The sequence below is a fragment of the Ursus americanus genome, chromosome 22 (assembly GCF_024610735.1).
Source record: "Ursus americanus isolate L20-20 chromosome 22, mUrsAme1.1.p, whole genome shotgun sequence".
NCBI classification, from domain to species: Eukaryota; Metazoa; Chordata; class Mammalia; order Carnivora; family Ursidae; genus Ursus; species Ursus americanus.
The window spans coordinates 44,100,517-44,114,415 of record NC_142148.1 but is presented as its reverse complement, the minus strand read 5'-3'; the positions used below and the strand labels follow the sequence as shown (position 1 = coordinate 44,114,415).

Here is a 13,899-nt window from a genome sequence, read left to right as displayed (position 1 = left end):
ATGAGCCTGATGAGGGACTTGATCCCATATCGCCGGGATCACGCCCTGAGCCGAAGGCAGACGCTTAACTGCTATGCCACCCAGGCGCCCCTCTTCCAATCCATGTTTTATTTATAAGCTACCTTCACATGAGATCCCTTCTGTTATTGAACATGTCTTAATAATTCTACCTCTTGTAAGGAAAGCCTTCCCCAATTATTTACACCTTGATAAGTATTTACCCCTGAATCCTCATAAACCATCTCTTTATATGGCACTCACTTGTAGAAAGTAGCAATGAAGTTACTTAATTTTCAGAATGAACCATACAAATTATAACCTACCTTCTAAAGCCAGACACAGAAAGAGAACATAAGCATAAACAAAAGTAATGCTGGTTAATTATTCATTCATATTTACTAGGCAAAATGAAAGTTTTATGAAGCTTTGAATAATATATATTTGTTCTATTATAAAGGCAACTAATCCTCTGTACATGGTAATGTATCTGTAATAACACCCTCCCTAATCTAGAATTTCTGGATGCGAGGAGGGGGTATTAAAACCTCCTCTGTGGGAAGTATATAGGACTACAGTCCCTGACGGGCTTTCCTGCTGCAGGACGACACTTGCAATTAGTGACAGCAAATGTCATTCTCAAAACATTGCTGGGCTTTAGAGGACATTAGGAAACTAACAAAGGACTTAAAAAATGGCAGGAAAGGAAGGAAGAAGAAGGAAGGTGGCAGAAACAAAGTAAGCCAAAACCTGATCTACTATAAGCAACAAGCTCAAGAGAAACAATTCAGGATGCCAGAGAACTAATGTCAATTTCACTGCAGGATCTGTAGATGTCTGCCCTTCAGACCCCAGTTCCCACCACATGGTAAATTTGATGAACTACACCTGAGATTCCCTCAATAAACCAGGACCCTCAAATGGAGCCAATGTGGTCCCAACCAAGAACACTCCCAGCCCCCTGGCAAAAGAAACACAAGCCCTCCAGAAAAACACAGGACTGAAACAGATTAAATCTAGGTTCAACTAAATCTGATCTCAAAATCCCATCACAAAGCATGCAAGAAAAGAAGCCACTGTGAGAGAGAACAGATTTAGGCAAACCAAAGACTTTAGATACTGGAATGATCAGATACAGAATATCAACTATTACATTTTAAATGTTTAAGAACACAAAAGACGTCTAAAAATGAAGAAGGACCAAGGGCCTATCAAAAGCAACAGAACAAATATGAACCCTGAACTTAAGGAAGTTAAAACATGAAACAAAAATCACTGAGATGTAAAACCCAACAGAATGGTTGAGCAGCAGATGAGCTCCAAATGAAGGAGTCCATGCACTGCATGGAAGAACCGAAGACATCCCCGGAATGCAACACAAGAAGGCAGGGAAAGAGCACGAAAGCCAGCTTGAGAGACATGGAGAACAGATCGAGGTTTCAATAAGAATCCTGGGAAGGACACCAGAAGGACAGAAAAGAGTCAACATTTGCAAAGACAGCAGCTGAGCATTATACAGAATTGATAAATGTTCTGAACCCAGAAATACAGGAAACGCATAGATACCAAGCAAGACAAGAAATCTTCAACTAGACATTTTGTGGTGAAACTACAGATCACCAAAGACTAAGAAAAAGATTTTAAGAGAAGCCAGAGAGAAAAGGCACTGAAAGGAACAATGAGATGGGGAACAGAGTTTAAAAGCTGCTGCAGTGGTATGAGAAGCTAGTAAAACCCTATCTGTAAAGGGGGACACAAGTAACTTTTACTGCCACTACTGCGAATATGGTGCCTAACATACATCACAACGGAAGACAATGAAATTAATCCAGAGCAGAAAAAACTGAAAGAATTATGACCGTCAAAAGAAGGGTCATGCCAAAAAATTTTAAAACACTGGGGATCAAAAATTCTTAGAATTCCTCAAATTCTTAGAAAAATACATAATTTACCAAACCTGAAACAAGAAAAAAGAAAACCTGAATAATCCTGAAATAATCCTAAAATGATTAAAGAAACTGAACAAGTGGTTAAAACCTTCCAATTAAAAACAAAACAAAAAAGCACCAGTTTCAGAAGGTTTTCACAGGAAATACTAAAAAACATTCTAGGAACAGATCATTCCAATCTTATCCAAACTATTTTATAAAATAGAAAAAGAAATGCTTGACACCAGGTTCTACAAACTTTATAACAGGATCGTTCAGAAACAATGTGAAGAAGGGAAATTTAGGCCAATGTCAGTTGTGAACACAGATCCAAAAATGCAATATATTAGCCTCTAAAATTCAGAACTACAACTCACCACATTTATATTGAGGAAGAATCATCACATGGTTATCTCAGTTGATGCAGAAAAATATATATGTATTTGGAAACTTCAAAACCTATCTAGGACTTTTTATAAATCTTACCAAACTAGAAAAAGAAGCAAACTTCATCTGATAAAGTGTATCTACTGAAAATTTACAGAAAACTTCATTAACAAAACATCAGAAGGCAGGGGAAGCCCTGAATGATGAAACATTAACAGAACTCTTTATGTATGGTGTGAGAGCGTGGTCAAGTTTCATTCTTTTGCATGTCGCTGTCCAATTTTCACCGCACCATTTATTGAAGAGACTGTCTTTTTTCCACCGGATGCTTTTTCCTGCTTTATCAAAGATTAGTTGCCCAAAAAGCCGAGGGTCCATTTCTGGGTTCTCTCTTCTGTTCCATTGGTCTATGTGTCTGTTTTTGTGCCAGTACCATGCTGTCTTTGTGATCACAGCTTTGTAGTACACCTTGAAATCCGCCATTGTGATGCCCCCAGCTTTGTTTTTCCTTTTCAACACTTCCTTGGCGATTTGGGGCCTTTTCTGGTTCCACACAAATTTAAGGGCTGTTTGTTCCAGTTCTTTGAAAAATGTCATTGGTATTTTGATCAGGATAGTATTGAAAGCGTAGATTGCTCTGGGTACCATGGACATGTTAACTGTGTTAATTCTTCCGATCCATGAGCATAGAATATTTTTCCATCTTTTTGTGTCTTCTTCAATGTCTTTCAAGAGTGATTTGTAGTTTCTAGAATATAGATCCCTTACGTCTCTGGTTAAGTTAATTCGAGATAACGTATGATTTTTGCTGCTATTGTAAATGGAATGGATTCCCTAATTTCTTTTTCTTCAGTCTCATTGTTCGTGTATAGAAATGCAACTGATTTCTGAGCATTGATTTTGTATCCCAACACATTACTGAATTGCTCTATAACTTCTAGACGTTTGGGGGTGGATTCTTATGGGTTTTCCATATAGAGTATCATGTAATCTGCAAAGAGAGACATTTTGACTTCTTCTTTGCCGATTTGGATACCTTTTATCCCTTTTTGTTGTCTGATTGCTGTTGCAAGGACTTCTAGTACTATGTTGAATAATAGTGGCGAGAGTGGGCATCCTTGTCATGCTCCTGATCTTAAGGGAAAGGCTTCCAGCTTTTCCCCATCGAGAATGATATTTGCTGTAGGCTTTTCATAGATGGTTTTTATGAGATTGAGGAATGTACCCTCTATCCCTACACTCTGAAGGGTTTTAATCAGGAAAGGATGCTGTATTTTGTCAAATGCTTTTTCTACATCTATTGAGAGGATCATATGATTTTTGGCTTTTTTCTTGTTGATATAATCTATCACACTGATAGATCTGCGAATGTTGAACCACCAGGTTTCAAGTTGTACTACAAAGCTGTGATCACAAAGACAGCATGGTACTGGCACAAAAACAGACACATAGACCAATGGAACAGAAGAGAGAACCCAGAAATGGACCCTCAGCTCTATGGGCAACTGATCTTTGATAAAGCAGGAAAAAACATCCGGTGGAAAAAAGACAGTCTCTTCAATAAATGGTGCTGGGAAAATTGGACAGCTACAAGCAAAAGAATGAAACTTGACCACTCTCTCACACCATACACAAAAATAAACTCCAAATGGATGAAAGACCTCGATGTGAGACAGGAATCCATCAAAATCCTAGAGGAGAGTACAGGCAGCAACCTCTACGACATCGGCCACAGCAACCTTTTTCATGACACATCTCCAAAGGCAAGAGAGACAAAAGAAGAAATGAACCTGTGGGACTTCATCAAGATAAAAGGGTTCTGCACAGCCAAGGAAACCGTCAAAAAAAAACTAAGAGGCAGCCCACAGAATGGGAGACGATATTTGCAAATGACACTACAGATAAAAGACTGGTATCCAAGATCTACAAAGAACTTCTCAAACTCAATACACAAGAAACAAATAAACAAATCATAAAATGGGCAGAAGAGATGAATAGACACTTTCCCAATGAAGACATACAAATAGCTAACGGACACATGACAAAATGTTCAACATCATTAGCAATCAGGGAAATTCAAATCAAAACCACACTGAGATACCACCTTACGCCAGTTAGAATGGCAAACACTGACAACGCAAGAAACAACAATTGTTGGAGAGGATGTGGAGAAAGGGGATCCCTCCTATATTGTTGGTGGGAATGCAGGTTGCTGCAGCCACTCTGGAGAACAGTGTGGAGGTCCCTTAAAAAGTTAAAAATTGAGCTACCCTATGACCCAGCCATTGCACTACTTGGTATCTACCCCAAAGGTACAGACGTAGTGAAGAGAAGGGCCATATGCACCCCAATGTTCATAGCAGCATTGTCCACAATAGCTAAATCGTGGAAGGAGCCGAGATGCCCTTCAACAGATGACTGGATTAAGAAGTTGTGGTCCATATATACAATGGGTTATTACTCAGCTATCAAAAAGAACGATTTCTCAACATTTGCTGCAACATGGACGGCACTGGAGGAGACAATGCTAAATGAAATAAGTCAAGCAGAGAAAGACAATTATCATATGGTTTCTCTCATCTATGGAACATAAGAACTAGGAAGATCGGTAGGAGAAGAAAGGGATAAAGAAAGGGGGGGTAATCAGAAGGGGGAATGAAACATGAGAGACTATGGACTATGAGAAACAAACTGAGGGCTACAGAGGGGAGGGGAGTGGGGGAATGGGATAGACCGGTGATGGGTAGTAAGGAGGGCACATATTGCATGGTGCACTGGGTGTTATACACAACTAATGAATCATCGAGCCTTACATCGAAAACCGGGGATGTACTGTATGGTGACTAACATAATATAATAAAAAATCATTATTAATAAAAAAAAAAAAAAAGAAAGGGGGGGTAATCAGAACGAGGAATGATGCATGAGAGACTATGGACTCTGAGAAACAAACTGAGGGCTTCAGAGGGGAGCGGTGTAGGGGAATGGGATAGGCTGGTGATGGGTAGTAAGGAGGGCACGTATTGCATGGTGCACTGGATGTTATATGCAACTGATGAATCATCAAAATTTACATAAAAAGCAGGGATGTACTGTATGGTGTCTAACATAATATAATAAGAAAATATTATTATAAAAAAAAAAGACTTAACGCTTTAAATCAGAAGCAGGATGACCGTCTTTGTTGTGTGTATTTACCCACGTACTGGAGGGCCAGGCCAGCAGTGAAAGACAAGAAAACAGACTCACTAGCAAGCTTGTCATTATTCACAGACAATCTGACTGTCCACCAAGAAAACACACAAACAAAAAATCTGCAGACAATATGCTGGAATTAAATAAATCATACATATTCACTTAATCCAGCAGTGGGAATGGAATGAACGAACTTGAGCTAAATTCACAAACAGGGATAAATCTCAGAAATACCGTTGAATGTAAATAGCAAGCCACAGATGATTATGCACCATGTGAGACCATTTTTATTATACTCAAAACCAAACAAAACTGCACAATGCATTGTTTAGGGATACGAATACTTGCAGTAAAAACCATTTTTAAAAAAGAAGGGTAACGGCATAATGCAGAGGAGTGGCTGCCTTCAGAGGAGAAAAAGAACAGGATCAAGGAGAAGCACCAAAGTAGCTTCTACTTCTTAAAATGAGGGGGGAGGCGGTGTCAAGAGAAGGGGCTTTAGTACTATGCCTCATAACTTGCATATATGTTACAGATTCTTTAGTAAATGTTCAACTGCTACATAAACCAGACAATTTAAATTAATGGGACAGTTCAAACAAATGATGGATACATATTTAAGTGACAGGCTTAATTAAAGCTCCTGGTAAAGACAGCTCCTCTGTACAAACTTCATTCACAGCAGGGTTACCACAGGAAACACAATAACCACCAGAACATAAACAGTGAATCAATGTCTCTTACTCTGGGGAAGGAGTACAGCCCTTTAAGGAGAGAAAGGGGAACCACAGTCACTGAGGGCCAGCCAGGAGCCAAGTACTGGGCAGGAGGTCTTCAGATCTGTTTTATTCCACAAACCCAAAAAGCCCCTGGAGAGCTTTCTCCCCTGGCCTCTCCCTCCAGCCAGCTCTGCAACAAATATACCTTAGGCTTTCCTTTTATCGTCATAAAGTTGATCGCACACCAGCCTACGCACATGTCTCTTCAAACCATGAATAATTTCTAGATAACCAACAATTAACTTTCAGAACCTACAATTTAGTTCTAGTGTAGCTCTCAAGGTATCAGTAATCTGGCCACTTGTCTAATACATGTGGACAAGAGAGACTGTAAGCTTAATAGACCAAGAACCACATCCAAACGTACTGTTCCAACTTGGAAAAGAATATGTGATCACACATGGACACACAGACACATACGAAGATTGCAATCTCACTAGCAGTCAGGAACAACATATTAAAAACAGTGGGTTTTCAACATGTCAGTTTGCGTATATACACACACCAAAATCATCTCCAGTGTTGCTTAGGGAATTTACACACAACTTCCATAAAAGTTTCCATATAAATTTATATGACCTTTTCAAAAACAATTTGGTCATAGCAGTATTTTAATGTGGATACATTTCCATCTAATAACTTCACATCTAGGTAACCATACAGGAAAAATTCTCCCACATGTCTGCAAAAAAATTAAAAATCACAAGAATATTCTGTGCAGCATTGTTTTTAAAAGTGGAAGGAAGGAAATACATGTCCATCATTTTTTATGTCTTCAAGTAAAATTAAAGAGCTAAACTACCACATTTTCAACAAGAATCTTAAAAGCTAAATGAATTTAACAAAAACTTACTTCAAAAAGAAAGAGGATGGAGTCCAGCTCCTCCCTTTGTGACTTCTTATTCCCTAGAATGTATAAAAAAAAAATTAGTTATCATGACAATGTGTACATTTTAAGATATTAAAAATTATGTTATCTTGAAAACACTGAAGCTTGAACACACACTCATTTATTCAAAAACTACCAGGAGGTAGCATGGAACCCTTGTCGAGAATGTAGATAAACACCCAAGCCACAGCACCTGAGTCCACACCTAGCGGAGCCACTCTCCGCTAGCTGTTTAACCACAGCCTCCACGTTTGCCAAATCACTGTCAACCCGTGGAATGCAATTTATTTGTTTCTCAATTACTTACGAGCTCAAATTATGAAGGAATGCACAGCAGATGCAAAGAAAGAGTTCTAGCTTTTTTGATGTGAAGAGGCACAGAGCAGTCATAACCATGAAAAGCCACGCATGTCTTCAGGTCACGTGCACTGTCCCTTTGATAGGGACAATAAGAGAAAATACAAAACCTACAGCAGTCAGTTACATTTATTGTCCAGTCTCTCTGCCCAGGGCCCTGCGCTAAGAGCTTGCCATTCAGCATCTAACTTGGGAAGTCGTAACCTTTTCTGCAAAGGGCCAGGGAGTGTATGCTTTAGGCCCCTCTTGTAATCATTTAATGCTGCCATGATGGTGCAAAAGCAGCCATGGGTAACACATAAATGCACTGGTATGGCTGTGTCCAACAACTTCTTTGTCAAAACAAGCAGCCAGCTCTAAGTTGTGGACCCCTAATCTAACAGAATCCCCACAGCTCTAGGAAGTAAGGTAAGATGGCTTTCGTTCATTGAACAAATACTAAAGAGTGTCTCTGTGTCAGAGATTCTTCCAGGCCCTGAGGATACAGGAGTGATACAAAACACAAAAAACCATGCCCTGAGGAAGCTTATATTCTGGCAGTAGGAGGCACGCAGTAAATGAGAAAACCAAGAGGAAAGGCTAATGGGGAATGCCCAAACAGGCAGTATTCAATTCTGACCAGGGAAGTACACCTTGCTGATAAGATGACATCCGAGCAAAGATCTGAAACAGGTAAGGAAGAGAAACACATGGACATTTGGGGGTAAAGAAATAAGCCATATGGACATTTGGGAGAAATTTGTTCCGGGCAGAGGGATTGGACAGTGCAAACTCCTTATGGCTGAGCAAGTCTGGCATGGTCAGGAAACAGCGAGAAGGCCCTTGAGTCTACAGCGAAGGGGGAGAATTGCTGCAGGTGAGGTTAGAAAGCGGGTAGGGTAAAGGCTGGCAGGTAGGTGGGGCCTGAGGCCATTGTAATGAGTTCCACAACTGGGAAGCTATTTGAGGGTGCAGAGTCATATTTTTAAAGCATCACTCCAGCTGCTCTTCTGAAGAGACTCTGGCAGGGATTGGTGGGGGGGGGAGTGGGTCACAAGTGTGGAAAGGGGAAGACCATTTCTGAGGCTAACTGCACTAATCTGCATGAGGATAATGGGAGCATCAGCAATACCAGCACAGGCAGTGAGAAGAGGCCAATGACTCTGGATATATTTTGAAGGTAGAGCCAATAAACTCGGGTTTTGCCTAAATAACGGAAGGCTGACGTTATCATAAGATGATTTCATGATTCACAGCAAACATTTTCCTTCTTTCTGTTGTTTTGGTATATTTTCTTCCTGGTATTCCAATCAAAACACAAATTGTATTAAAAGCAAGAAACTTTAAAATCTCAATCCTATTTTTATTGGTTCTTCATTATGATTCTTTGTAGTAGACTGCAAGAATTAAGAGTTTTTCCTCTCCTAGCAAGAGATGTCTATTTCTCTATTTGCATCAGAGAGGCATGTAACTTGTTCTGGTCAATGTGACATTAACAAATGTGAAGCAAGCATGAGTTTGAAAAACTTTATGCACCAGCTAAGCTTGGAACCCTATAGCCAACATGGAAAGGAGCTCAAGATAGCCTGCAAGCATGGAGTGCCCTGATCTACAGCGTCCCAACCACAAGACACGTAAACGAGGCCATCTACCACCAGCTAATGTGAGAGGCATGTGCAAGCCTAAACCAGAATAACTGCCCAATAAACCCAGAAAATTGTAAGCAAAATGACTGGTTGTTTTATTACGGCACTTAGCTTTGGGATGGTTTGTAATGCAATTTGTTATGCAGCACAAACTAACTGATACACTCTTGAACAACTACATTTTTTTCTAAAAGGACAGAAAGAGCAAAAGGGGAAAGAAGGAGGGCCAGAGGAGCTTTCAAATGGGGTTTTTGGTTTAAGGCTTTTTTTAAAAACAAGGGATTCTAATATCTTTCTTTGCTATTTTGATTAGCCATAATATCACACTTTTTTCCTCCACACACCTGTGAAAAACAGTTAAGTGGAGCAAAACTAGGAAACAGGATAGAAGTCAGATTGTTTCATATTTGAATTTTCTACCAATTTGGGAAAAAATTAAGCTCAAGATTTACATCAATTTATAACTCACAGGGGAAAAAACTGAGCAATTCATTGAAAAAAAAAAACAGTCCCCTAGTTGGCATCCTTGGGCACGTGCCCATATTTGACTTGATGACCGTCTAGAACCTGGAGCATTCTGTAAGACTCTGTGTCCAAGACCACCACAGCGCCTCACACCACGTTCTTTCCCCTCCATGCCTGATGTCTGCCTTAGGTTCTGCAGAAGCGGTCAGGACATCCATACATTCCTCTCTGCATCCTCTACTGTATACCTGACCCTATATCAGGCCACATCCCCCACCATCGTGCACCATCAGTTATCTCCCTTTAGTCAGCCTGCAAACAGGTAAATGCAGCCTGTAAAACCCTCCCCTGACCATGCTACGCCTTGAGTTACAGTCCCCTGTCTTCGCCATCAAACATTCTAAAAGGGTATTCTTGGGTGTAGCCTCCAGTCTCACCCACCTCCCCCACCCACCGCACTCACTCCATCTCTCTGTCTGGCTTAGGATCCCACTACTCACCTAGATTTTTCTTTCAGTGCTCAGTGACAACCTCCTTGATGCACTACCACTTCCTAATCCAGCTGCTCCACAACTTTTGCATTCTTAAACGTTGCCGACATTTCATTCCTTGAAATTCAATCTTCTCTGGGTTTCCGTGAAAAACTGCTTTCCTGGTATCGAAGTCCCTTCCCAGCTCCACACACTACTCCTTTATCTTTCCTCTTTATCTGCCCAATAAAAGAAGCAGTTACCCCAAATCCTTAACTCTCACTCTCTCTATGAAGAACACATCCCTTGGCAACAGCATGATTGCACCTCTCTTCTCCCACGCTCCCATCCCTACATTTTTACTGTCCAGCCAGAACCCACATCTGGGTGTCCCACGGGCACCACAACTCAGACTGCCCAAAGCTGCACTCATCCTCCTACCTCCTGAACCTGGCTCCCCTCCAGAGTTCCCACTACTGTTGTGGCAGTTTATGAACCAGACTCAACATTCTGAAAGCATATACGCATCCCTATGCTCATGGTAGCATTACTTAAAATAGCTGAGATATGGAAGCAGCCCAAGTGTCCATCAATAGAAGAAGTGGTACATACATACGAGGGTATATTACTCCATACCATAAAAAAGTACGAGATCTTGATATTTATAACAGCATGGAAGTACCTAGAGGGTATTATGCTAAGCGAAATAAGTCAGAGAAAGACAAATGCCGCATGATTTCACTCACATGTGTAATCTAAAAAAAACAAAACAAGTGAATAAGCAAGCAAACAAGCAGAATCAAACCTATAAATACAGAGAACAAACTGATGGTTGTAAGAAGGAAGGGGGTAGAGGGATGGGTGAAATGGGTGACGGGGAGTGGGAGGTACAGGCTTCCAGTTATGGACTGAACGAGTCACGGGGATGAAAGGCACAGCATATTGAATACAGTCAGTGCTACTGTAATCGTGCTGTACGGGGACAGATGGCAGCTACGCTTGTGATGAGCCAATCACTACGTTGTACATCGGAAACTTACGTGGTACTGTGTGTCAACTCTACTCAAGTAAAAGAAATATTTTTTTATAAATAAAACTGAGTTAGAAATAAGTGTGCTAACATGTAAGGATTTCCAAAATAGACTACATAAAACAAATAAGAAGGTGATGACGGCAGCTAATATTTACTGAGCACATATTATGTGCCATACTCTGTCCTGAAATCCCAGGATACATGTTAACCTGTTTGAGGCTGACAGGAGAAAGCTGAGTCAGAGAGAGGTGAAGTCACTTGACCAAGGAGCAACAGCTGGGAGAACAGTGCCAGGATCCAAACCCAGTCTGGCTCCCCAGGCTACACTATCCTGTCACCTAAATACAGAGCAGATTGTGCAATGTGACATTATTGGCTTGATTTTTCAAAGAATATTTTATACAGGTATATAAGGGTATAACTATAAGCAAATATAAACATAATACGTGAATAACACATATAGAAAGAAATGCAATGAACTTTTAATAGTGGTTGCATGCAGAGTAGGACTGGGGGTCTGGGCAAAAACATATGGTTCAATTTTCATTTCCAACCCTTTATTTCTTTTCTTAAAGATTTTAATTATGTATTTGACAGAGAGAGAGAGTGCACAAGCAGGTGGAGTGGCAGGCAGAGGGAGAGGGAGAAGCAGACTCCCCGCTGAGCAGAGAACCCAACATAGGGCTCAATCCCAGGACACCGGGATCGTGACCTGAGCCAAAGGCAGACGCTTAACTGACTGTGCCACCCAGGCGCCCCATTTCAAACCCTTTAGTGGAGTCTGATTTTTTTCATAATACGCACATATTACTTTTATGTCTTTCTTTTTAAGTAAATTATTCCCGTGGAACTCACGCCTTCTGTGGGTTTCTCCTTCCATTTTCCCTGCAGCCATTGGTTGTTCAAATAAGAGCTGTATAAGAGAAGGATCCAGGGAGACAAAGACGCTAACCATTGCAATCTCCTAGCTTTGCTAAGCGTCTGGCAAGAAAGGAAGCTTAAAAGCATGTAACTTGTGGCGCATGAAACATACAACCTCTAAAATTTTCTGAATGTTAAACAAACTCTGCCTATAAAAATTTTTTTTGTAGAAATGCATACCTTTTAATTTCAAACTGTTTTCCAGGGTTATAAAATTTTCATAGAAGATGAAATATATCTGAGAAAAGTTGGTCTCAAAAAACTGCTTATGATCACTTGCATCCACATTATCTGAAAAGAAAAAGTTACCAGAATGACAATAATCTTATACAACTATCAGAATTCACAAACAACCTTTTCAGAAATGAAGGAAAGTAAAAACTAGATTTATCGCCCTATGAGACAAAACACAACTAGGAAAATAATATCCCCAACCATTTGTTCTCCATGAAGAGATCTTAGTTGGCATAGGGCCCGTCCCCCACAGGCAGACCCCTACAGGAGGCTGATTGAAGGGCATAAGAGCTATGGGGGCACACTCAAAGACCAGAGAGAAGGCCAGAGGTTAGTACAGGACTGGGGAGAAACAAGATGCCTTCCTGTTGGGGATGGGGAATAGAAGTTCACAGAGGAGGTGGCTTTGACATAGGCCATAAAGAGGGATGGGTTTATACATCTGAAAAACAATGTTGCTACTGGAGTCCTATATAGGTGCGGTCTATCCTCCCTCCCAGCTGACCTGAAAGCAGTTCAGAGAATTAGCACAGACTCCCCAGCACACCCACCCACTCCCACCCGGGCCACTGGTCAAGCCTTCCCTCCAGCTTCCAGGTGAGCTGTTCCACTCTTGTGTGGACACAGGGAGGCCCACCATGTGTTCGTAGAGTTGCCCTGAGCAGTGTTTCTTCCTGTTGCACCAGGCGTGCTCAACCAGGGACTGCGGCTAGAAAGGCAAGTTGTGCAGGGAGCTTAGCCCAGCCATAACTGCTGGGGCCCAGCAGCAACAGAGCCACTTCATCCAGGGGCCCGATTACCCCTCACAACTCTGGTCAGAGTACTTAGCCACTGTCAACACACCTCTATACATTTTCCTTAGCAAATAGGTTGTTTGTGCCATTTACAACAGGGTCCTGACCAAGGTGTTAGCTCTTGGGAACAACACACTAATCATCTTGGGAAAATTAAGTACAGCTTCTTTAAATTCTGCAAGGATTACTCAAGAAACAAATGTGCTGCTATTTAATCTATGATAAAGTGGATTCAGTTGAATTTTGGGGTCCTAATACTGTGAGTATATGTGAACACATCCATTACTATATTTAACTTCTATAAACTAATCCTGGTGAAGATAAGAAGTTGTTTTCCTCTGAGAACCATATGGGGCGTTTCATTCAAAAAACAAAACAAAACAAAAATAAAACCCAAAAAACAAAAAACAAACAAAAAACCTGACCTGGATCTTTGAAATAATGTACATAAGGTATTTATAATGTCGTACCGGCTGCCAATTTCACATTCTAGTTTCTGCCCCAAAATAAAAGCACAGAGCAGCAGAAGTTCTTAGTAACTAACAAATTTACCTGCATGAAGGCAGGTAGCAAAGAAACTAGTATTATCATTCTTATGAGCTACGTAAGCTTACCGAGGAATCCTTGAGTGCCTTCCACAGAATGTGCGCTTCCAAGAAAGGATTCTGTTCGCTTTCACTCCAGTATGAACTGCTGGCCCACCCAGCACTCACTCTTTCTTCTGAAGTATACTTCACTGGCCAGCTCCTATTGACATTCACTGGTAGCGGAAACATCCCCAGCCTGCCCAGAGACCAAGTCAGTGCCTCTGCCATTGCCCCACCA

At 40.9% G+C, this 13,899-nt stretch overlaps 1 pseudogene across 1 annotated transcript in view; it reads right to left on the bottom strand.

The window, feature by feature from the left end:
- Positions 1-13,899, bottom strand: part of LOC123778722 (ral GTPase-activating protein subunit alpha-2-like) — a 104,202-nt pseudogene that overhangs the window by 65,351 nt on the left and 24,952 nt on the right. Inside the window, exons 2-3 of the transcript XR_015720970.1 lie at positions 12,227-12,337; positions 7,140-7,192 (exon numbers count right to left, since the gene is read on the bottom strand). The product of XR_015720970.1 is annotated as a ral GTPase-activating protein subunit alpha-2-like (transcript). The remainder of the gene's footprint in view (positions 1-7,139; positions 7,193-12,226; positions 12,338-13,899) is intronic.